Raw genomic sequence first — 19,090 nt, forward strand, 5'->3', positions numbered from 1 at the left:
AGGCTTCCTTTGCAATTGTTTCCACTTGCAAACCATCCCTGAGCTGTTGTTGAAGGACAGTGTCCCAAGATAACAAATCATAGCATCAAGGCGCCGTGGCTTAGTTGGTCAAAGCGCCTGTCTAGTAAACAGGAGATCCTGGGTTCGAATCCCAGCGGTGCCTTTGACTGTGCCCTTCTGTTTCGCAAGGCCTTGAACTCTCGCAATTCTTTGCTTTTCTGAGAACTGACCACAAACGGTGAAACTGAGGCTTGCTTTGCAATTTCTTCCACTTGCAAACCATCCCTGAGCTGTTGTTGAAGGACAGTGTCCCAAGATAACAGATCTTAGCATCAAGGCGCCGTGGCTTAGCTGGTCAAAGCGCCTGTCTTGTAAACAGGAGATCCTGGGTTCGAATCCCAGCGGTGCCTCTATCCAGCTGACTTTGCTCTTTGGGATTGTTCTTGGACAGAGAGCCTTGAGACTTTGAATCCAGTTTAAATTGTGCAGAGGCTAGAGCACCTGTCTTTTCTGCCCGCAGAGTGAAAAGCATTACAGTGTTGGAAATGCCCAGATGAAAAACCATCAAGTGGCCCAACCACACAGTCATGTGTGTTCTCTGGCGCAATGGATAGCGCATTGGACTTCTAGATTGCAAAATGAGAACATTCAAAGGTCGTGGGTTCGAGTCCCTTTAGCCCTTTTGTCAACCCCATACTGTACAGTGTTGCCCTCAGTTAACAGAAAGCTTTTGAGGCCTCTTGTTCTCAACGTGTTCATTTCAAATAATGTCAATGTAGTTGAAAGGCTTCAAAATGTTGTCTGTTTTGTTTACTACTACATTTGCTTACCAAAATCTCTTGGCTCTTGCACACAAGGACTGGCAGTCACCACAGAGTGGTGCCAGACTTCCTTTCTCTTCCCGCTGCTTAGATGGTCTTTGCAGCTCTTGTGCATGGAGCTCCATAAACATGTTTGTTGTGGGTTCTAGAAGTCCTGCTGAACATGGTTGGCCAATAATCACAGAGGCTGGCTGGCCACCCCATAGTTTATGCTGTCCAAGTCCTGGTCCACGATTTGCATCTTTTTTGTGCACAGGCTGGCAGGCGCTGTGGCTTAGTTGGTTAAAGCGCCTGTCTAGTAAACAGGAGATCCTGGGTACGAATCCCAGCGGTGCCTTTGACTGTGCCCTTCTGTTTCGCAATGCCTTGAACCCTCGCAATTCTTTGCTTTTCTGAGAACTGACCACAAACGGTGAAACTGAGGCTTCCTTTGCAATTGCTTCCACTTGCAAACCATCCCTGAGCTGTTGTTGAAGGACAGTGTCCCAAGATAACAAATCATAGCATCAAGGCGCTGTGGCTTAGTTGGTCAAAGCGCCTGTCTTGTAAACAGGAGATCCTGGGTTCGTATCCCAGCTGTGCCTCTATCCAGCTGACTTTGCTCTTTGGGATTGTTCTTGGACAGAGAGCCTTGATACCTTGAATCCAGTTTAAATTGTGCAGAGGCTAGAGCACCTGTCTTTTCTGCCCGCAGAGTGAAAAGCATTACAGTGTTGGAAATGCCCAGATGAAAAACCATCAAGTGGCCCAACCACATAATCATGTGGGCTCTGTGGCGCAATGGATAGCGCATTGGACTTCTAGATTGCAAAATGAGGACATTCAAAGGTTGTGGGTTCGAGTCCCACCAGAGTCGTACCTTTAGCCCTTTTGTCAACCCCATACTGTACAGTGTTGCCCTCAGTTAACAGAAAGCTTTTGAGGCCTCTTGTTCTCAACGTGTTCATTTCAAATAATGTCAATGTAGTTGAAAGGCTTCAAAATGTTGTCTGTTTTGTTTACTACTAAATTTGCTTACCAAAACCTCTTGGCTCTTGCACACAAGGACTGGCAGTCACCACAGAGTGGTGCCAGACTTCCTTTCTCTTCCCGCTGCTTAGATGGTCTTTGCAGCTCTTGTGAATGGAGCTCCATAAACATGTTTGATGTGGGTTCTAGGAGTCCAGCTGAACATGGTTGGCCAATAATCACAGAGGCTGGCTGGCCACCCCCCACGCAGTTGTCAACAAACTAGTTTATGCTGTCCAAGGCCTGGTCCACGATTTGCATCTTTTTTGTGCACAGGCTGGCAGGCGCTGTGGCTTAGTTGGTTAAAGCGCCTGTCTAGTAAACAGGAGATCCTGGGTTCGAATCCCAGCGGTGCCTTTGACTGTGCCCTTCTGTTTCGCAAGGCCTTGAACCCTCGCAATTCTTTGCTTTTCTGAGAACTGACCACAAACGGTGAAACTGAGGCTTCCTTTGCAATTGCTTCGACTTGCAAACCATCCCTGAGCTGTTGTTGAAGGACAGTGTCCCAAGATAACAAATCATAGCATCAAGGCGCCGTGGCTTAGTTGGTCAAAGCGCCTGTCTTGTAAACAGGAGATCCTGGGTTCGAATCCCAGCGGTGCCTCTATCCAGCTAGCTTTGCTCTTTGGGATTGTTCTTGGACAGAGATCCTTGAGACCTTGAATCCAGTTTAAATTGTGCAGAGGCTAGAGCACCTGTCTTTTCTGCCCGCAGAGTGAAAAGCATTACATTGTTGGAAATGCCCAGATGAAAAACCATCTAGTGGCCCAACCACATAATCATGTGGGCTCTGTGGCGCAATGGATAGCGCATTGGACTTCTAGATTGCAAAATGAGGGCATTCAAAGGTTGTGGGTTCGAGTCCCACCAGAGTCGTACCTTTAGCCCTTTTGTCAACCCCATACTGTACAGTGTTGCCCTCAGTTAACAGAAAGCTTTTGAGGCCTCTTGTTCTCAACGTGTTCATTTCAAATAATGTCAATGTAGTTGAAAGGCTTCAAAATGTTGTCTGTTTTGTTTACTACTACATTTGCTTACCAAAATCTCTTGGCTCTTGCACACAAGGACTGGCAGTCACCACAGAGTGGTGCCAGACTTCCTTTCTCTTCCCGCTGCTTAGATGGTCTTTGCAGCTCTTGTGCATGGAGCTCCATAAACATGTTTGTTGTGGGTTCTAGGAGTCCTGCTGAACATGGTTGGCCAATAATCACAGAGGCTGGCTGGCCACCCCATAGTTTATGCTGTCCAAGGCCTGGTCCACGATTTGCATCTTTTTTTTGCACAGGCAGGCGCTGTGGCTTAGTTGGTTAAAGCGCCTGTCTCGTAAACAGCAGATCCTGGGTTCGAATCCCAGCGGTGCCTTTGACTGTGCCCTTCTGTTTCGCAAGGCCTTGAACCCTCGCAATTCTTTGCTTTTCTGAGAACTGACCACAAACGGTGAAACTGAGGCTTCCTTTGCAATTGTTTCCACTTGCAAACCATCCCTGAGCTGTTGTTGAAGGACAGTGTCCCAAGATAACAAATCATAGCATCAAGGCGCCGTGGCTTAGTTGGTCAAAGCGCCTGTCTAGTAAACAGGAGATCCTGGGTTCGAATCCCAGCGGTGCCTTTGACTGTGCCCTTCTGTTTCGCAAGGCCTTGAACCCTCGCAATTCTTTGCTTTTCTGAGAACTGACCACAAACGGTGAAACTGAGGCTTGCTTTGCAATTTCTTCCACTTGCAAACCATCCCTGAGCTGTTGTTGAAGGACAGTGTCCCAAGATAACAGATCTTAGCATCAAGGCGCCGTGGCTTAGCTGGTCAAAGCGCCTGTCTTGTAAACAGGAGATCCTGGGTTCGAATCCCAGCGGTGCCTCTATCCAGCTGACTTTGCTCTTTGGGATTGTTCTTGGACAGAGAGCCTTGAGACTTTGAATCCAGTTTAAATTGTGCAGAGGCTAGAGCACCTGTCTTTTCTGCCCGCAGAGTGAAAAGCATTACAGTGTTGGAAATGCCCAGATGAAAAACCATCAAGTGGCCCAACCACACAGTCATGTGTGTTCTCTGGCGCAATGGATAGCGCATTGGACTTCTAGATTGCAAAATGAGAACATTCAAAGGTCGTGGGTTCGAGTCCCTTTAGCCCTTTTGTCAACCCCATACTGTACAGTGTTGCCCTCAGTTAACAGAAAGCTTTTGAGGCCTCTTGTTCTCAACGTGTTCATTTCAAATAATGTCAATGTAGTTGAAAGGCTTCAAAATGTTGTCTGTTTTGTTTACTACTAAATTTGCTTACCAAAACCTCTTGGCTCTTGCACACAAGGACTGGCAGTCACCACAGAGTGGTGCCAGACTTCCTTTCTCTTCCCGCTGCTTAGATGGTCTTTGCAGCTCTTGTGAATGGAGCTCCATAAACATGTTTGATGTGGGTTCTAGGAGTCCAGCTGAACATGGTTGGCCAATAATCACAGAGGCTGGCTGGCCACCCCCCACGCAGTTGTCAACAAACTAGTTTATGCTGTCCAAGGCCTGGTCCACGATTTGCATCTTTTTTGTGCACAGGCTGGCAGGCGCTGTGGCTTAGTTGGTTAAAGCGCCTGTCTAGTAAACAGGAGATCCTGGGTTCGAATCCCAGCGGTGCCTTTGACTGTGCCCTTCTGTTTCGCAAGGCCTTGAACCCTCGCAATTCTTTGCTTTTCTGAGAACTGACCACAAACGGTGAAACTGAGGCTTCCTTTGCAATTGCTTCCACTTGCAAACCATCCCTGAGCTGTTGTTGAAGGACAGTGTCCCAAGATAACAAATCATAGCATCAAGGCGCCGTGGCTTAGTTGGTCAAAGCGCCTGTCTTGTAAACAGGAGATCCTTGGTTCAAATCCCAGCGGTGCCTCTATCCAGATAACTTTGCTCTTTGGGATTGTTCTTGGGCAGAGAGCCTTGAGACCTTGAATCCAGTTTAAATTGTGCAGAGGCTAGAGCACCTGTCTTTTCTGCCCGCAGAGTGAAAAGCATTACATTGTTGGAAATGCCCAGATGAAAAACCATCAAGTGGCCCAACCACATAATCATGTGGGCTCTGTGGCGCAATGGATAGCGCATTGGACTTCTAGATTGCAAAATGAGGGCATTCAAAGGTTGTGGGTTCGAGTCCCACCAGAGTCGTACCTTTAGCCCTTTTGTCAACCCCATACTGTACAGTGTTGCCCTCAGTTAACAGAAAGCTTTTGAGGCCTCTTGTTCTCAACGTGTTCATTTCAAATAATGTCAATGTAGTTGAATGGCTTCAAAATGTTGTCTGTTTTGTTTACTACTACATTTGCTTACCAAAACCTCTTGGCTCTTGCACACAAGGACTGGCAGTCACCACAGAGTGGTGCCAGACTTCCTTTCTCTTCCCGCTGCTTAGATGGTCTTTGCAGCTCTTGTGAATGGAGCTCCATAAACATGTTTGATGTGGGTTCTAGGAGTCCAGCTGAACATGGTTGGCCAATAATCACAGAGGCTGGCTGGCCACCCCCCACGCAGTTGTCAACAAACTAGTTTATGCTGTCCAAGGCCTGGTCCACGATTTGCATCTTTTTTGTGCACAGGCTGGCAGGCGCTGTGGCTTAGTTGGTTAAAGCGCCTGTCTAGTAAACAGGAGATCCTGGGTTCGAATCCCAGCGGTGCCTTTGACTGTGCCCTTTTGTTTCGCAAGGCCTTGAACCCTCGCAATTCTTTGCTTTTCTGAGAACTGACCACAAACGGTGAAACTGAGGCTTCCTTTGCAATTGCTTCCACTTGCAAACCATCCCAGAGCTGTTGTTGAAGGACAGTGTCCCAAGATAACAAATCATAGCATCAAGGCGCCGTGGCTTAGTTGGTCAAAGCGCTTGTCTTGTAAACAGGAGATCCTGGGTTCGAATCCCAGCGGTGCCTCTATCCAGCTAACTTTGCTCTTTGGAATTGTTCTTGGACAGAGAGCCTTGAGACCTTGAATCCAGTTTAAATTGTGCAGAGGCTAGAGCACCTGTCTTTTCTGCCCGCAGAGTGAAAAGCATTACAGTGTTGGAAATGCCCAGATGAAAAACCATCAAGTGGCCCAACCACATAATCATGTGGGCTCTGTGGCGCAATGGATAGCGCATTGGACTTCTAGATTGCAAAATGAGGACATTCAAAGGTTGTGGGTTCGAGTCGTACCTTTAGCCCTTTTGTCAACCCCATACTGTACAGTGTTGCCCTCAGTTAACAGAAAGCTTTTGAGGCCTCTTGTTTTCAACGTGTTCATTTCAAATAATGTCAATGTAGTTGAAAGGCTTCAAAATGTTGTCTGTTTTGTTTACTACTACATTTGCTTACCAAAACCTCTTGGCTCTTGCACACATGGACTGGCAGTCACCACAGAGTGGTGCCAGACTTCCTTTCTCTTCCCGCTGCTTAGATGGTCTTTGCAGCTGTTGTGAATGGAGCTCCTTAAACATGTTTGTTGTGGGTTCTAGGAGTCCTGCTGAACATGGTTGGCCAATAATCACAGAGGCTGGCTGGCCACCCCATAGTTTATGCTGTCCAAGGCCTGGTCCACGATTTCCATCTTTTTTGTGCACATGCTGGCAGGCGCTGTGGCTTAGTTGGTTAAAGCGCCTGTCTCGTACACAGGAGTTCCTGGGATCGAATCCCAGCGGTGCCTTTGACTGTGCCCTTCTGTTTCGCAAGGCCTTGAACCCTCGCAATTCTTTGCTTTTCTGAGAACTGACCGCAAACTGTGAAACTGAGGCTTCCTTTGCAATTGCTTCCACTTGCAAACCATCCCTGAGCTGTTGTTGAAGGACAGTGTCCCAAGATAATAAATCATAGCATCAAGGCGCCGTGGCTTAGTTGGTCAAAGCGCCTGTCTTGTAAACAGGAGATCCTGGGTTCGAATCCCAGCGGTGCCTCTATCCAGCTAACTTTGCTCTTTGGGATTGTTCTTGGACAGAGAGCCTTGAGACCTTGAATCCAGTTTAAATTGTGCAGAGGCTAGAGCACCTGTCTTTTCTGCCCGCAGAGTGAAAAGCATTACAGTGTTGGAAATGCCCAGATGAAAAACCATCAAGTGGCCCAACCACATAATCATGCGGGCTCTGTGGCGCAATGGATAGCGCATTGGACTTCTAGATTGCAAAATGAGGACATTCAAAGGTTGTGGGTTCGAGTCGTACCTTTAGCCCTTTTGTCAACCCCATACTGTACAGTGTTGCCCTCAGTTAACAGAAAGCTTTTGAGGCCTCTTGTTTTCAACGTGTTCATTTCAAATAATGTCAATGTAGTTGAAAGGCTTCAAAATGTTGTCTGTTTTGTTTACTACTACATTTGCTTACCAAAACCTCTTGGCTCTTGCACACATGGACTGGCAGTCACCACAGAGTGGTGCCAGACTTCCTTTCTCTTCCCGCTGCTTAGATGGTCTTTGCAGCTGTTGTGAATGGAGCTCCATAAACATGTTTGTTGTGGGTTCTAGGAGTCCTGCTGAACATGGTTGGCCAATAATCACAGAGGCTGGCTGGCCACCCCATAGTTTATGCTGTCCAAGGCCTGGTCCACGATTTGCATCTTTTTTGTGCACATGCTGGCAGGCGCTGTGGCTTAGTTGGTTAAAGCGCCTGTCTCGTAAACAGGAGATCCTGGGTTCGAATCCCAGCGGTGCCTTTGACTGTGCCCTTCTGTTTCGCAAGGCCTTGAACCCTTGCAATTCTCTGCTTTTCTGAGAACTGACCGCAAACTGTGAAACTGAGGCTTCCTTTGCAATTGTTTCCACTTGCAAACCATCCCTGAGCTGTTGTTGAAGGACAGTGTCCCAAGATAACAAATCATAGCATCAAGGCGCCGTGGCTTAGTTGGTCAAAGCGCCTGTCTTGTAAACAGGAGATCCTGGGTTCGAATCCCAGCGGTGCCTCTATCCAGCTGACTTTGCTCTTTGGGATTGTTCTTGGACAGAGAGCCTTCAGACCTTGAATCCAGTTTAAATTTGTGCAGAGGCTAGAGCACCTGTCTTTTCTGCCCGCAGAGTGAAAAGCATTACAGTGTTGGAAATGCCCAGATGAAAAACCATCAAGTGGCCCAACCACATAATCATGTGGGCTCTGTGGCGCAATGGATAGCGCATTGGACTTCTAGATTGCAAAATGAGGACATTCAAAGGTTGTGGGTTCTAGTCCCACCAGAGTCGTACCTTTAGCCCTTTTGTCAACCCCATACTGTACAGTGTTGCCCTCAGTTAACAGAAAGCTTTTGAGGCCTCTTGTTCTCAACGTGTTCATTTCAAATAATGTCAATGTAGTTGAAAGTCTTCAAAATGTTGTCTGTTTTGTTTACTACTACATTTGCTTACCAAAACCTCTTGGCTCTTGCACACAAGGACTGGCAGTCACCACAGAGTAGTGCCAGACTTCCTTTCTCTTCCCGCTGCTTAGATGGTCTTTGCAGCTCTTGTGAATGGAGCTCCATAAACATGTTTGATGTGGGTTCTAGGAGTCCAGCTGAACATGGTTGGCCAATAATCACAGAGGCTGGCTGGCCACCCCATAGTTTATGCTGTCCAAGGCCTGGTCCACGATTTGCATCTTTTTTGTGCACAGGCTGGCAGGCGCTGTGGCTTAGTTGGTTAAAGCGCCTGTCTAGTAAACAGGAGATCCTGGGTTCGAATCCCAGTGGTTCCTTTGACTGTGCCCTTCTGTTTCGCAAGGCCTTGAACCCTCGCAATTCTTTGCTTTTCTGAGAACTGACCACAAACGGTGAAACTGAGGCTTCCTTTGCAATTGCTTCCACTTGCAAACCATCCCTGAGCTGTTGTTGAAGGACAGTGTCCCAAGATAACAAATCATAGCATCAAGGCGCCGTGGCTTAGTTGGTCAAAGCGCCTGTCTTGTAAACAGGAGATCCTGGGTTCGAATCCCAGCGGTGCCTCTATCCAGCTAACTTTGCTCTTTGGGATTGTTCTTGGACAGAGAGCCTTGAGACCTTGAATCCAGTTTAAATTGTGCAGAGGCTAGAGCACCTGTCTTTTCTGCCCGCAGAGTGAAAAGCATTACATTGTTGGAAATGCCCAGATAAAAAATCATCAAGTGGCCCAACCACATAGTCATGTGGGCTCTGTGGCGCAATGGATAGTGCATTGGACTTCTAGATTGCAAAATGAGGACATTCAAAGGTTGTGGGTTCGAGTCCCACCAGAGTCGTACCTTTAGCCCTTTTGTCAACCCCATACTGTACAGTGTTGCTCTCAGTTAACAGAAAGCTTTTGAGGCCTCTTGTTCTCAACGTGTTCATTTCAAATAATGTCAATGTAGTTGAAAGGCTTCAAAATGTTGTCTGTTTTGTTTACTACTACATTTGCTTACCAAAACCTCTTGGCTCTTGCACACAAGGACTGGCAGTCACCACAGAGTGGTGCCAGACTTCCTTTCTCTTCCCGCTGCTTAGATGGTCTTTGCAGCTCTTGTGAATGGAGCTCCATAAACATGTTTGATGTGGGTTCTAGGAGTCCAGCTGAACATGGTTGGCCAATAATCACAGAGGCTGGCTGGCCACCCCCCACGCAGTTGTCAACAAACTAGTTTATGCTGTCCAAGGCCTGGTCCACGATTTGCATCTTTTTTGTGCACAGGCTGGCAGGCGCTGTGGCTTAGTTGGTTAAAGCGCCTGTCTAGTAAACAGGAGATCCTGGGTTCGAATCCCAGTGGTTCCTTTGACTGTGCCCTTCTGTTTCGCAAGGCCTTGAACCCTCGCAATTCTTTGCTTTTCTGAGAACTGACCACAAACGGTGAAACTGAGGCTTCCTTTGCAATTGCTTCCACTTGCAAACCATCCCTGAGCTGTTGTTGAAGGACAGTGTCCCAAGATAACAAATCATAGCATCAAGGCGCCGTGGCTTAGTTGGTCAAAGCGCCTGTCTTGTAAACAGGAGATCCTGGGTTCGAATCCCAGCGGTGCCTCTATCCAGCTAACTTTGCTCTTTGGGATTGTTCTTGGACAGAGAGCCTTGAGACCTTGAATCCAGTTTAAATTGTGCAGAGGCTAGAGCACCTGTCTTTTCTGCCCGCAGAGTGAAAAGCATTACATTGTTGGAAATGCCCAGATAAAAAATCATCAAGTGGCCCAACCACATAGTCATGTGGGCTCTGTGGCGCAATGGATAGTGCATTGGACTTCTAGATTGCAAAATGAGGACATTCAAAGGTTGTGGGTTCGAGTCCCACCAGAGTCGTACCTTTAGCCCTTTTGTCAACCCCATACTGTACAGTGTTGCTCTCAGTTAACAGAAAGCTTTTGAGGCCTCTTGTTCTCAACGTGTTCATTTCAAATAATGTCAATGTAGTTGAAAGGCTTCAAAATGTTGTCTGTTTTGTTTACTACTACATTTGCTTACCAAAACCTCTTGGCTCTTGCACACAAGGACTGGCAGTCACCACAGAGTGGTGCCAGACTTCCTTTCTCTTCCCGCTGCTTAGATGGTCTTTGCAGCTCTTGTGAATGGAGCTCCATAAACATGTTTGATGTGGGTTCTAGGAGTCCAGCTGAACATGGTTGGCCAATAATCACAGAGGCTGGCTGGCCACCCCCCACGCAGTTGTCAACAAACTAGTTTATGCTGTCCAAGGCCTGGTCCACGATTTGCATCTTTTTTGTGCACAGGCTGGCAGGCGCTGTGGCTTAGTTGGTTAAAGCGCCTGTCTAGTAAACAGGAGATCCTGGGTTCGAATCCCAGCGGTGCCTTTGACTGTGCCCTTTTGTTTCGCAAGGCCTTGAACCCTCGCAATTCTTTGCTTTTCTGAGAACTGACCACAAACGGTGAAACTGAGGCTTCCTTTGCAATTGCTTCCACTTGCAAACCATCCCTGAGCTGTTGTTGAAGGACAGTGTCCCAAGATAACAAATCATAGCATCAAGGCGCCGTGGCTTAGTTGGTCAAAGCGCCTGTCTTGTAAACAGGAGATCCTGGGTTCGAATCCCAGCGGTGCCTCTGTCCAGCTAACTTTGCTCTTTGGGATTGTTCTTGGACAGAGAGCCTTGAGACCTTGAATCCAGTTTAAATTGTGCAGAGGCTAGAGCACCTGTCTTTTCTGCCCGCAGAGTGAAAAGCATTACAGTGTTGGAAATGCCCAGATGAAAAACCATCAAGTGGCCCAACCACATAATCATGTGGGCTCTGTGGTGCAATGGATAGCGCATTGGACTTCTAGATTGCAAAATGAGGACATTCAAAGGTTGTGGGTTCGAGTCGTACCTTTAGCCCTTTTGTCAACCCCATACTGTACAGTGTTGCCCTCAGTTAACAGAAAGCTTTTGAGGCCTCTTGTTTTCAACGTGTTCATTTCAAATAATGTCAATGTAGTTGAAAGGCTTCAAAATGTTGTCTGTTTTGTTTACTACTACATTTGCTTACCAAAACCTCTTGGCTCTTGCACACATGGACTGGCAGTCACCACAGAGTGGTGCCAGACTTCCTTTCTCTTCACGCTGCTTAGATGGTCTTTGCAGCTGTTGTGAATGGAGCTCCATAAACATGTTTGTTGTGGGTTCTAGGAGTCCTGCTGAACATGGTTGGCCAATAATCACAGAGGCTGGCTGGCCACCCCATAGTTTATGCTGTCCAAGGCCTGGTCCACGATTTGCATCTTTTTTGTGCACAGGCTGGCAGGCGCTGTGGCTTAGTTGGTTAATGCGCCTGTCTAGTAAACAGGAGATCCTGGGTTCGAATCCCAGTGGTTCCTTTGACTGTGCCCTTCTGTTTCGCAAGGCCTTGAACCCTCGCAATTCTTTGCTTTTCTGAGAACTGACCACAAACGGTGAAACTGAGGCTTCCTTTGCAATTGCTTCCACTTGCAAACCATCCCTGAGCTGTTGTTGAAGGACAGTGTCCCAAGATAACAAATCATAGCATCAAGGCGCCGTGGCTTAGTTGGTCAAAGCGCCTGTCTTGTAAACAGGAGATCCTGGGTTCGAATCCCAGCGGTGCCTCTATCCAGCTAACTTTGCTCTTTGGGATTGTTCTTGGACAGAGAGCCTTGAATCCAGTGTAAATTGTGCAGAGGCTAGAGCACCTGTCTTTTCTGCCCGCAGAGTGAAAAGCATTACAGTGTTGGAAATGCCCAGATGAAAAACCATCAAGTGGCCCAACCACATAATCATGTGGGCTCTGTGGTGCAATGGATAGCGCATTGGACTTCTAGATTGCAAAATGAGGACATTCAAAGGTTGTGGGTTCGAGTCGTACCTTTAGCCCTTTTGTCAACCCCATACTGTACAGTGTTGCCCTCAGTTAACAGAAAGCTTTTGAGGCCTCTTGTTTTCAACGTGTTCATTTCAAATAATGTCAATGTAGTTGAAAGGCTTCAAAATGTTGTCTGTTTTGTTTACTACTACATTTGCTTACCAAAACCTCTTGGCTCTTGCACACATGGACTGGCAGTCACCACAGAGTGGTGCCAGACTTCCTTTCTCTTCCCGCTGCTTAGATGGTCTTTGCAGCTGTTGTGCATGGAGCTCCATAAACATGTTTGTTGTGGGTTCTAGGAGTCCTGCTGAACATGGTTGGCCAATAATCACAGAGGCTGGCTGGCCACCCCATAGTTTATGCTGTCCAAGTCCTGGTCCACGATTTGCATCTTTTTTGTGCACAGGCTGGCAGGCGCTGTGGCTTAGTTGGTTAAAGCGCCTGTCTAGTAAACAGGAGATCCTGGGTTCGAATCCCAGCGGTGCCTTTGACTGTGCCCTTCTGTTTCGCAAGGCCTTGAACCCTCGCAATTCTTTGCTTTTCTGAGAACTGACCACAAACGGTGAAACTGAGGCTTCCTTTGCAATTGCTTCCACTTGCAAACCATCCCTGAGCTGTTGTTGAAGGAAAGTGTCCCAAGATAACAAATCATAGCATCAAGGCGCTGTGGCTTAGTTGGTCAAAGCGCCTGTCTTGTAAACAGGAGATCCTGGGTTCGTATCCCAGCTGTGCCTCTATCCAGCTGACTTTGCTCTTTGGGATTGTTCTTGGACAGAGAGCCTTGATACCTTGATTCCAGTTTAAATTGTGCAGAGGCTAGAGCACCTGTCTTTTCTGCCCGCAGAGTGAAAAGCATTACAGTGTTGGAAATGCCCAGATGAAAAACCATCAAGTGGCCCAACCACATAACCATGTGGGCTCTGTGGCGCAATGGGTAGCGCATTGGACTTCTAGATTGCAAAATGAGGACATTCAAAGGTTGTGGGTTCGAGTCCCACCAGAGTCGTACCTTTAGCCCTTTTGTCAACCCCATACTGTACAGTGTTGCCCTCAGTTAACAGAAAGCTTTTGAGGCCTCTTGTTCTCAACGTGTTCATTTCAAATAATGTCAATGTAGTTGAAAGGCTTCAAAATGTTGTCTGTTTTGTTTACTACTACATTTGCTTACCAAAACCTCTTGGCTCTTGCACACAAGGACTGGCAGTCACCACAGAGTGGTGCCAGACTTCCTTTCTCTTCCCGCTGCTTAGATGGTCTTTGCAGCTCTTGTGAATGGAGCTCCATAAACATGTTTGATGTGGGTTCTAGGAGTCCAGCTGAACATGGTTGGCCAATAATCACAGAGGCTGGCTGGCCACCCCCCACGCAGTTGTCAACAAACTAGTTTATGCTGTCCAAGGCCTGGTCCACGATTTGCATCTTTTTTGTGCACAGGCTGGCAGGCGCTGTGGCTTAGTTGGTTAAAGCGCCTGTCTAGTAAACAGGAGATCCTGGGTTCGAATCCCAGCGGTGCCTTTGACTGTGCCCTTCTGTTTCGCAAGGCCTTGAACCCTCGCAATTCTTTGCTTTTCTGAGAACTGACCACAAACGGTGAAACTGAGGCTTGCTTTGCAATTTCTTCCACTTGCAAACCATCCCTGAGCTGTTGTTGAAGGACAGTGTCCCAAGATAACAAATCATAGCATCAAGGCGCTGTGGCTTAGTTGGTCAAAGCGCCTGTCTTGTAAACAGGAGATCCTGGGTTCGAATCCCAGCGGTGCCTCTATCCAGCTGACTTTGCTCTTTGGGATTGTTCTTGGACAGAGAGCCTTGAGACCTTGAATCCAGTTAAAATTGTGCAGAGGCTAGAGCACCTGTCTTTTCTGCCCGCACAGTGAAAAGCATTACAGTGTTGGAAATGCCCAGATGAAAAACCATCAAGTGGCCCAACCACATAATCATGTGGGCTCTGTGGCGCAATGGATAGCGCATTGGACTTCTAGATTGCAAAATGAGGACATTCAAAGGTTGTGGGTTCGAGTCCCACCAGAGTCGTACCTTTAGCCCTTTTGTCAACCCCATACTGTACAGTGTTGCCCTCAGTTAACAGAAAGCTTTTGAGGCCTCTTGTTCTCAACGTGTTCATTTCAAATAATGTCAATGTAGTTGAAAGGCTTCAAAATGTTGTCTGTTTTGTTTACTACTACATTTGCTTACCAAAACCTCTTGGCTCTTGCACACAAGGACTGGCAGTCACCACAGAGTGGTGCCAGACTTCCTTTCTCTTCCCGCTGCTTAGATGGTCTTTGCAGCTCTTGTGAATGGAGCTCCATAAACATGTTTGATGTGGGTTCTAGGAGTCCAGCTGAATATGGTTGGCCAATAATCACAGAGGCTGACTGGCCACCCCCCACGCAGTTGTCAACAAACTAGTTTATGCTGTCCAAGGCCTGGTCCACGATTTGCATCTTTTTGTGCACAGGCTGGCAGGCGCTGTGGCTTAGTTGGTTAAAGCGCCTATCTAGTAAACAGGAGATCCTGGGTTCGAATCCCAGCGGTGCCTTTGACTGTGCCCTTCTGTTTCGCAAGGCCTTGAACCCTCGTAATTCTTTGCTTTTCTGATAACTGACCACAAACGGTGAAACTGAGGCTTGCTTTGCAATTTCTTCCACTTGCAAACCATCCCTGAGCTGTTGTTGAAGGACAGTGTCCCAAGATAACAAATCATAACATCAAGGCGCCGTGGCTTAGTTGGTAAAAGCGCCTGTCTTGTAAACAGGAGGTCCTGGGCTCGAATCCCAACGGTGCCTCTATCCAGCTGACTTTGTTCTTTGGGAATGTTCTTGGACAGAGAGCCTTGAGACTTTGAATCCAGTTTAAATTGTGCAGAGGCTAGAGCGCCTGTCTTTTCTGCCCGCAGAGTGAAAAGCATTACAGTGTTGGGAATGCCCAGATGAAAAACCATCAAGTGGCCCAACCACACAATCATGTGGGTTCTCAGGCGCAATGGATAGCGTATTGGATTTCTAGATTGCAAAATGAGGACATTCAAAGGTTGTGGGTTCGAGTCCCTTTAGCCGTTTTGTCAACCCCATACTGTACAGTGTTGCCCTCAGTTAACAGAAAGCTTTTGAGGCCTCTTGTTCTCAACGTGTTCATTTCAAATAATGTCAATGTAGTTGAAAGGCTTCAAAATGTTGTCTGTTTTGTTTACTACTACATTTGCTTACCAAAATCTCTTGGCTCTTGCACACAAGGACTGGCAGTCACCACAGAGTGGTGCCAGACTTCCTTTCTCTTCCCGCTGCTTAGATGGTCTTTGCAGCTCTTGTGCATGGAGCTCCATAAACATGTTTGTTGTGGGTTCTAGGAGTCCTGCTGAACATGGTTGGCCAATAATCACAGAGGCTGACTGGCCACCCCATAGTTTATGCTGTCCAAGGCCTGGTCCACGATTTGCATCTTTTTTGTGCACAGGCAGGCGCTGTGGCTTAGTTGGTTAAAGCGCCTGTCTCGTAAACAGGAGATCCTGGGTTCGAATCCCAGCGGTGCCTTTGACTGAGCCCTTCTGTTTCACAAGGCCTTGAACCCTCGCAATTCTTTGCTTTTCTGAGAACTTACCACAAACGGTGAAACTGAGGCTTCCTTTGCAATTGTTTCCACTTGCAAACCATCCCTGAGCTGTTGTTGAAGGACAGTGTCCCAAGATAACAAATCATAGCATCAAGGCGCCGTGGCTTAGTTGGTCAAAGCGCCTGTCTTGTAAACAGGAGATCCTGGGTTCGAATCCCAGCGGTGCCTCTGTCCAGCTGACTTTGCTCTTTGGGATTGTTCTTGGACAGAGAGCCTTGAGACCTTGAATCCAGTTTAAATTGTGCAGAGGCTAGAGCACCTGTCTTTTCTGCCCGCAGAGTGAAAAGCATTACAATGTTGGAAATGCCCAGATGAAAAACCATCAAGTGGCCCAACCACATAATCATGTGGGCTCTGTGGCGCAATGGATAGCGCATTGGACTTCTAGATTGCAAAATGAGGACATTCAAAGGTTGTGGGTTCGAGTCGTACCTTTAGCCCTTTTGTCAACCCCATACTGTACAGTGTTGCCCTCAGTTAACAAAAAGCTTTTGAGGCCTCTTGTTCTCAACGTGTTCACTTCAAATAATGTCAATGTAGTTGAAAGGCTTCAAAATGTTGTCTGTTTTGTTTACTACTACATTTGCTTACCAAAACCTCTTGGCTCTTGCACACAAGGACTGGCAGTCACCACAGAGTGGTGCCAGACTTCCTTTCTCTTCCCGCTGCTTAGATGGTCTTTGCAGCTCTTGTGAATGGAGCTCCATAAACATGTTTGATGTGGGTTCTAGGAGTCCAGCTGAATATGGTTGGCCAATAATCACAGAGGCTGACTGGCCACCCCCCACGCAGTTGTCAACAAACTAGTTTATGCTGTCCAAGGCCTGGTCCACGATTTGCATCTTTTTGTGCACAGGCTGGCAGGCGCTGTGGCTTAGTTGGTTAAAGCGCCTATCTAGTAAACAGGAGATCCTGGGTTCGAATCCCAGCGGTGCCTTTGACTGTGCCCTTCTGTTTCGCAAGGCCTTGAACCCTCGTAATTCTTTGCTTTTCTGATAACTGACCACAAACGGTGAAACTGAGGCTTGCTTTGCAATTTCTTCCACTTGCAAACCATCCCTGAGCTGTTGTTGAAGGACAGTGTCCCAAGATAACAAATCATAACATCAAGGCGCCGTGGCTTAGTTGGTAAAAGCGCCTGTCTTGTAAACAGGAGGTCCTGGGCTCGAATCCCAACGGTGCCTCTATCCAGCTGACTTTGTTCTTTGGGAATGTTCTTGGACAGAGAGCCTTGAGACTTTGAATCCAGTTTAAATTGTGCAGAGGCTAGAGCGCCTGTCTTTTCTGCCCACAGAGTGAAAAGCATTACAGTGTTGGGAATGCCCAGATGAAAAACCATCAAGTGGCCCAACCACACAATCATGTGGGTTCTCAGGCGCAATGGATAGCGTATTGGATTTCTAGATTGCAAAATGAGGACATTCAAAGGTTGTGGGTTCGAGTCCCTTTAGCCGTTTTGTCAACCCCATACTGTACAGTGTTGCCCTCAGTTAACAGAAAGCTTTTGAGGCCTCTTGTTCTCAACGTGTTCATTTCAAATAATGTCAATGTAGTTGAAAGGCTTCAAAATGTTGTCTGTTTTGTTTACTACTACATTTGCTTACCAAAATCTCTTGGCTCTTGCACACAAGGACTGGCAGTCACCACAGAGTGGTGCCAGACTTCCTTTCTCTTCCCGCTGCTTAGATGGTCTTTGCAGCTCTTGTGCATGGAGCTCCATAAACATGTTTGTTGTGGGTTCTAGGAGTCCTGCTGAACATGGTTGGCCAATAATCACAGAGGCTGACTGGCCACCCCATAGTTTATGCTGTCCAAGGCCTGGTCCACGATTTGCATCTTTTTTGTGCACAGGCAGGCGCTGTGGCTTAGTTGGTTAAAGCGCCTGTCTCGTAAACAGGAGATCCTGGGTTCGAATCCCAGCGGTGCCTTTGACTGAGCCCTTCTGTTTCACAAGGCCTTGAACCCTCGCAATTCTTTGCTTTTCTGAGAACTTACCACAAACGGTGAAACTGAGGCTTCCTTTGCAATTGTTTCCACTTGCAAACCATCCCTGAGCTGTTGTTGAAGGACAGTGTCCCAAGATAACAAATCATAGCATCAAGGCGCCGTGGCTTAGTTGGTCAAAGCGCCTGTCTTGTAAACAGGAGATCCTGGGTTCGAATCCCAGCGGTGCCTCTGTCCAGCTGACTTTGCTCTTTGGGATTGTTCTTGGACAGAGAGCCTTGAGACCTTGAATCCAGTTTAAATTGTGCAGAGGCTAGAGCACCTGTCTTTTCTGCCCGCAGAGTGAAAAGCATTACAATGTTGGAAATGCCCAGATGAAAAACCATCAAGTGGCCCAACCACATAATCATGTGGGCTCTGTGGCGCAATGGATAGCGCATTGGACTTCTAGATTGCAAAATGAGGACATTCAAAGGTTGTGGGTTCGAGTCGTACCTTTAGCCCTTTTGTCAACCCCATACTGTACAGTGTTGCCCTCAGTTAACAAAAAGCTTTTGAGGCCTCTTGTTCTCAACGTGTTCACTTCAAATAATGTCAATGTAGTTGAAAGGCTTCAAAATGTTGTCTGTTTTGTTTACTACTACATTTGCTTACCAAAACCTCTTGGCTCTTGCACACAAGGACTGGCAGTCACCACAGAGTGGTGCCAGACTTCCTTTCTCTTCCCGCTGCTTAGATGGTCTTTGCAGCTCTTGTGAATGGAGCTCCATAAACATGTTTGATGTGGGTTCTAGGAGTCCAGCTGAATATGGTTGGCCAATAATCACAGAGGCTGACTGGCCACCCCCCACGCAGTTGTCAACAAACTAGTTTATGCTGTCCAAGGCCTGGTCCACGATTTGCATCTTTTTGTGCACAGGCTGGCAGGCGCTGTGGCTTAGTTGGTTAAAGCGCCTATCTAGTAAACAGGAGATCCTGGGTTCGAATCCCAGCGGTGCCTTTGACTGTGCCCTTCTGTTTCGCAAGGCCTTGAACCCTCGTAATTCTTTGCTTTTCTGATAACTGACCACAAACGGTGAAACTGAGGCTTGCTTTGCAATTTCTTCCACTTGCAAACCATCCCTGAGCTGTTGTTGAAGGACAGTGTCCCAAGATAACAAATCATAACATCAAGGCGCCGTGGCTTAGTTGGTAAAAGCGCCTGTCTTGTAAACAGGAGGTCCTGGGCTCGAATCCCAACGGTGCCTCTATCCAGCTGACTTTGTTCTTTGGGAATGTTCTTGGACAGAGAGCCTTGAGACTTTGAATCCAGTTTAAATTGTGCAGAGGCTAGAGCGCCTGTCTTTTCTGCCCGCAGAGTGAAAAGCATTACAGTGTTGGGAATGCCCAGATGAAAAACCATCAAGTGGCCCAACCACACAATCATGTGGGTTCTCAGGCGCAATGGATAGCGTATTGGATTTCTAGATTGCAAAATGAGGACATTCAAAG

The 19,090-nt window shown here is 47.3% G+C and overlaps 47 non-coding genes across 47 annotated transcripts; all 47 read left to right on the forward strand.

The window, feature by feature from the left end:
• Nucleotides 1-89: 89 nt before the first annotated feature.
• Nucleotides 90-163, forward strand: trnat-agu (transfer RNA threonine (anticodon AGU)). Its single transcript has one exon. It is a non-coding gene; the product is annotated as a tRNA-Thr (tRNA).
• A 173-nt stretch (nucleotides 164-336) lies between these two features.
• On the forward strand, nucleotides 337-410 carry trnat-ugu (transfer RNA threonine (anticodon UGU)). Its single transcript has one exon. It is a non-coding gene; the product is annotated as a tRNA-Thr (tRNA).
• A 674-nt stretch (nucleotides 411-1,084) lies between these two features.
• Nucleotides 1,085-1,158, forward strand: trnat-agu (transfer RNA threonine (anticodon AGU)). The gene has a single exon. It is a non-coding gene; the product is annotated as a tRNA-Thr (tRNA).
• A 173-nt stretch (nucleotides 1,159-1,331) lies between these two features.
• On the forward strand, nucleotides 1,332-1,405 carry trnat-ugu (transfer RNA threonine (anticodon UGU)). Its single transcript has one exon. It is a non-coding gene; the product is annotated as a tRNA-Thr (tRNA).
• Nucleotides 1,406-1,587: 182 nt separating this feature from the next.
• Nucleotides 1,588-1,677, forward strand: trnar-ucu (transfer RNA arginine (anticodon UCU)). Its single transcript is given in 2 exon segments — nucleotides 1,588-1,624; nucleotides 1,642-1,677. It is a non-coding gene; the product is annotated as a tRNA-Arg (tRNA).
• Nucleotides 1,678-2,112: 435 nt separating this feature from the next.
• On the forward strand, nucleotides 2,113-2,186 carry trnat-agu (transfer RNA threonine (anticodon AGU)). Its single transcript has one exon. It is a non-coding gene; the product is annotated as a tRNA-Thr (tRNA).
• Nucleotides 2,187-2,359: 173 nt separating this feature from the next.
• trnat-ugu (transfer RNA threonine (anticodon UGU)) lies at nucleotides 2,360-2,433 on the forward strand. Its single transcript has one exon. It is a non-coding gene; the product is annotated as a tRNA-Thr (tRNA).
• A 182-nt stretch (nucleotides 2,434-2,615) lies between these two features.
• Nucleotides 2,616-2,705, forward strand: trnar-ucu (transfer RNA arginine (anticodon UCU)). The gene is given in 2 exon segments: nucleotides 2,616-2,652; nucleotides 2,670-2,705. It is a non-coding gene; the product is annotated as a tRNA-Arg (tRNA).
• A 412-nt stretch (nucleotides 2,706-3,117) lies between these two features.
• trnat-cgu (transfer RNA threonine (anticodon CGU)) lies at nucleotides 3,118-3,191 on the forward strand. The gene has a single exon. It is a non-coding gene; the product is annotated as a tRNA-Thr (tRNA).
• A 173-nt stretch (nucleotides 3,192-3,364) lies between these two features.
• Nucleotides 3,365-3,438, forward strand: trnat-agu (transfer RNA threonine (anticodon AGU)). Its single transcript has one exon. It is a non-coding gene; the product is annotated as a tRNA-Thr (tRNA).
• Nucleotides 3,439-3,611: 173 nt separating this feature from the next.
• trnat-ugu (transfer RNA threonine (anticodon UGU)) lies at nucleotides 3,612-3,685 on the forward strand. Its single transcript has one exon. It is a non-coding gene; the product is annotated as a tRNA-Thr (tRNA).
• Nucleotides 3,686-4,378: 693 nt separating this feature from the next.
• Nucleotides 4,379-4,452, forward strand: trnat-agu (transfer RNA threonine (anticodon AGU)). Its single transcript has one exon. It is a non-coding gene; the product is annotated as a tRNA-Thr (tRNA).
• A 173-nt stretch (nucleotides 4,453-4,625) lies between these two features.
• On the forward strand, nucleotides 4,626-4,699 carry trnat-ugu (transfer RNA threonine (anticodon UGU)). The gene has a single exon. It is a non-coding gene; the product is annotated as a tRNA-Thr (tRNA).
• A 182-nt stretch (nucleotides 4,700-4,881) lies between these two features.
• trnar-ucu (transfer RNA arginine (anticodon UCU)) lies at nucleotides 4,882-4,971 on the forward strand. The gene is given in 2 exon segments: nucleotides 4,882-4,918; nucleotides 4,936-4,971. It is a non-coding gene; the product is annotated as a tRNA-Arg (tRNA).
• A 435-nt stretch (nucleotides 4,972-5,406) lies between these two features.
• On the forward strand, nucleotides 5,407-5,480 carry trnat-agu (transfer RNA threonine (anticodon AGU)). The gene has a single exon. It is a non-coding gene; the product is annotated as a tRNA-Thr (tRNA).
• A 173-nt stretch (nucleotides 5,481-5,653) lies between these two features.
• Nucleotides 5,654-5,727, forward strand: trnat-ugu (transfer RNA threonine (anticodon UGU)). Its single transcript has one exon. It is a non-coding gene; the product is annotated as a tRNA-Thr (tRNA).
• A 677-nt stretch (nucleotides 5,728-6,404) lies between these two features.
• On the forward strand, nucleotides 6,405-6,478 carry trnat-cgu (transfer RNA threonine (anticodon CGU)). Its single transcript has one exon. It is a non-coding gene; the product is annotated as a tRNA-Thr (tRNA).
• Nucleotides 6,479-6,651: 173 nt separating this feature from the next.
• trnat-ugu (transfer RNA threonine (anticodon UGU)) lies at nucleotides 6,652-6,725 on the forward strand. Its single transcript has one exon. It is a non-coding gene; the product is annotated as a tRNA-Thr (tRNA).
• A 677-nt stretch (nucleotides 6,726-7,402) lies between these two features.
• Nucleotides 7,403-7,476, forward strand: trnat-cgu (transfer RNA threonine (anticodon CGU)). The gene has a single exon. It is a non-coding gene; the product is annotated as a tRNA-Thr (tRNA).
• Nucleotides 7,477-7,649: 173 nt separating this feature from the next.
• On the forward strand, nucleotides 7,650-7,723 carry trnat-ugu (transfer RNA threonine (anticodon UGU)). The gene has a single exon. It is a non-coding gene; the product is annotated as a tRNA-Thr (tRNA).
• Nucleotides 7,724-7,906: 183 nt separating this feature from the next.
• Nucleotides 7,907-7,996, forward strand: trnar-ucu (transfer RNA arginine (anticodon UCU)). Its single transcript is given in 2 exon segments — nucleotides 7,907-7,943; nucleotides 7,961-7,996. It is a non-coding gene; the product is annotated as a tRNA-Arg (tRNA).
• Nucleotides 7,997-8,412: 416 nt separating this feature from the next.
• Nucleotides 8,413-8,486, forward strand: trnat-agu (transfer RNA threonine (anticodon AGU)). The gene has a single exon. It is a non-coding gene; the product is annotated as a tRNA-Thr (tRNA).
• Nucleotides 8,487-8,659: 173 nt separating this feature from the next.
• On the forward strand, nucleotides 8,660-8,733 carry trnat-ugu (transfer RNA threonine (anticodon UGU)). The gene has a single exon. It is a non-coding gene; the product is annotated as a tRNA-Thr (tRNA).
• A 182-nt stretch (nucleotides 8,734-8,915) lies between these two features.
• trnar-ucu (transfer RNA arginine (anticodon UCU)) lies at nucleotides 8,916-9,005 on the forward strand. Its single transcript is given in 2 exon segments — nucleotides 8,916-8,952; nucleotides 8,970-9,005. It is a non-coding gene; the product is annotated as a tRNA-Arg (tRNA).
• A 435-nt stretch (nucleotides 9,006-9,440) lies between these two features.
• Nucleotides 9,441-9,514, forward strand: trnat-agu (transfer RNA threonine (anticodon AGU)). The gene has a single exon. It is a non-coding gene; the product is annotated as a tRNA-Thr (tRNA).
• Nucleotides 9,515-9,687: 173 nt separating this feature from the next.
• trnat-ugu (transfer RNA threonine (anticodon UGU)) lies at nucleotides 9,688-9,761 on the forward strand. The gene has a single exon. It is a non-coding gene; the product is annotated as a tRNA-Thr (tRNA).
• A 182-nt stretch (nucleotides 9,762-9,943) lies between these two features.
• On the forward strand, nucleotides 9,944-10,033 carry trnar-ucu (transfer RNA arginine (anticodon UCU)). The gene is given in 2 exon segments: nucleotides 9,944-9,980; nucleotides 9,998-10,033. It is a non-coding gene; the product is annotated as a tRNA-Arg (tRNA).
• A 435-nt stretch (nucleotides 10,034-10,468) lies between these two features.
• Nucleotides 10,469-10,542, forward strand: trnat-agu (transfer RNA threonine (anticodon AGU)). Its single transcript has one exon. It is a non-coding gene; the product is annotated as a tRNA-Thr (tRNA).
• Nucleotides 10,543-10,715: 173 nt separating this feature from the next.
• trnat-ugu (transfer RNA threonine (anticodon UGU)) lies at nucleotides 10,716-10,789 on the forward strand. The gene has a single exon. It is a non-coding gene; the product is annotated as a tRNA-Thr (tRNA).
• Nucleotides 10,790-11,466: 677 nt separating this feature from the next.
• On the forward strand, nucleotides 11,467-11,540 carry trnat-agu (transfer RNA threonine (anticodon AGU)). Its single transcript has one exon. It is a non-coding gene; the product is annotated as a tRNA-Thr (tRNA).
• A 173-nt stretch (nucleotides 11,541-11,713) lies between these two features.
• trnat-ugu (transfer RNA threonine (anticodon UGU)) lies at nucleotides 11,714-11,787 on the forward strand. Its single transcript has one exon. It is a non-coding gene; the product is annotated as a tRNA-Thr (tRNA).
• Nucleotides 11,788-12,456: 669 nt separating this feature from the next.
• Nucleotides 12,457-12,530, forward strand: trnat-agu (transfer RNA threonine (anticodon AGU)). The gene has a single exon. It is a non-coding gene; the product is annotated as a tRNA-Thr (tRNA).
• Nucleotides 12,531-12,703: 173 nt separating this feature from the next.
• On the forward strand, nucleotides 12,704-12,777 carry trnat-ugu (transfer RNA threonine (anticodon UGU)). Its single transcript has one exon. It is a non-coding gene; the product is annotated as a tRNA-Thr (tRNA).
• Nucleotides 12,778-12,959: 182 nt separating this feature from the next.
• trnar-ucu (transfer RNA arginine (anticodon UCU)) lies at nucleotides 12,960-13,049 on the forward strand. The gene is given in 2 exon segments: nucleotides 12,960-12,996; nucleotides 13,014-13,049. It is a non-coding gene; the product is annotated as a tRNA-Arg (tRNA).
• Nucleotides 13,050-13,484: 435 nt separating this feature from the next.
• Nucleotides 13,485-13,558, forward strand: trnat-agu (transfer RNA threonine (anticodon AGU)). The gene has a single exon. It is a non-coding gene; the product is annotated as a tRNA-Thr (tRNA).
• A 173-nt stretch (nucleotides 13,559-13,731) lies between these two features.
• Nucleotides 13,732-13,805, forward strand: trnat-ugu (transfer RNA threonine (anticodon UGU)). Its single transcript has one exon. It is a non-coding gene; the product is annotated as a tRNA-Thr (tRNA).
• Nucleotides 13,806-13,987: 182 nt separating this feature from the next.
• Nucleotides 13,988-14,077, forward strand: trnar-ucu (transfer RNA arginine (anticodon UCU)). The gene is given in 2 exon segments: nucleotides 13,988-14,024; nucleotides 14,042-14,077. It is a non-coding gene; the product is annotated as a tRNA-Arg (tRNA).
• A 434-nt stretch (nucleotides 14,078-14,511) lies between these two features.
• On the forward strand, nucleotides 14,512-14,585 carry trnat-agu (transfer RNA threonine (anticodon AGU)). Its single transcript has one exon. It is a non-coding gene; the product is annotated as a tRNA-Thr (tRNA).
• Nucleotides 14,586-14,758: 173 nt separating this feature from the next.
• trnat-ugu (transfer RNA threonine (anticodon UGU)) lies at nucleotides 14,759-14,832 on the forward strand. The gene has a single exon. It is a non-coding gene; the product is annotated as a tRNA-Thr (tRNA).
• A 670-nt stretch (nucleotides 14,833-15,502) lies between these two features.
• Nucleotides 15,503-15,576, forward strand: trnat-cgu (transfer RNA threonine (anticodon CGU)). Its single transcript has one exon. It is a non-coding gene; the product is annotated as a tRNA-Thr (tRNA).
• Nucleotides 15,577-15,749: 173 nt separating this feature from the next.
• trnat-ugu (transfer RNA threonine (anticodon UGU)) lies at nucleotides 15,750-15,823 on the forward strand. The gene has a single exon. It is a non-coding gene; the product is annotated as a tRNA-Thr (tRNA).
• Nucleotides 15,824-16,518: 695 nt separating this feature from the next.
• On the forward strand, nucleotides 16,519-16,592 carry trnat-agu (transfer RNA threonine (anticodon AGU)). The gene has a single exon. It is a non-coding gene; the product is annotated as a tRNA-Thr (tRNA).
• Nucleotides 16,593-16,765: 173 nt separating this feature from the next.
• trnat-ugu (transfer RNA threonine (anticodon UGU)) lies at nucleotides 16,766-16,839 on the forward strand. Its single transcript has one exon. It is a non-coding gene; the product is annotated as a tRNA-Thr (tRNA).
• Nucleotides 16,840-17,509: 670 nt separating this feature from the next.
• trnat-cgu (transfer RNA threonine (anticodon CGU)) lies at nucleotides 17,510-17,583 on the forward strand. Its single transcript has one exon. It is a non-coding gene; the product is annotated as a tRNA-Thr (tRNA).
• A 173-nt stretch (nucleotides 17,584-17,756) lies between these two features.
• On the forward strand, nucleotides 17,757-17,830 carry trnat-ugu (transfer RNA threonine (anticodon UGU)). Its single transcript has one exon. It is a non-coding gene; the product is annotated as a tRNA-Thr (tRNA).
• A 695-nt stretch (nucleotides 17,831-18,525) lies between these two features.
• Nucleotides 18,526-18,599, forward strand: trnat-agu (transfer RNA threonine (anticodon AGU)). Its single transcript has one exon. It is a non-coding gene; the product is annotated as a tRNA-Thr (tRNA).
• A 173-nt stretch (nucleotides 18,600-18,772) lies between these two features.
• Nucleotides 18,773-18,846, forward strand: trnat-ugu (transfer RNA threonine (anticodon UGU)). Its single transcript has one exon. It is a non-coding gene; the product is annotated as a tRNA-Thr (tRNA).
• Nucleotides 18,847-19,090: the final 244 nt, after the last annotated feature.

This window comes from Pimephales promelas, chromosome 16 (assembly GCF_988280905.1).
Source record: "Pimephales promelas chromosome 16, fPimPro1.hap1.1, whole genome shotgun sequence".
Classification (NCBI taxonomy): Eukaryota; Metazoa; Chordata; class Actinopteri; order Cypriniformes; family Leuciscidae; genus Pimephales; species Pimephales promelas.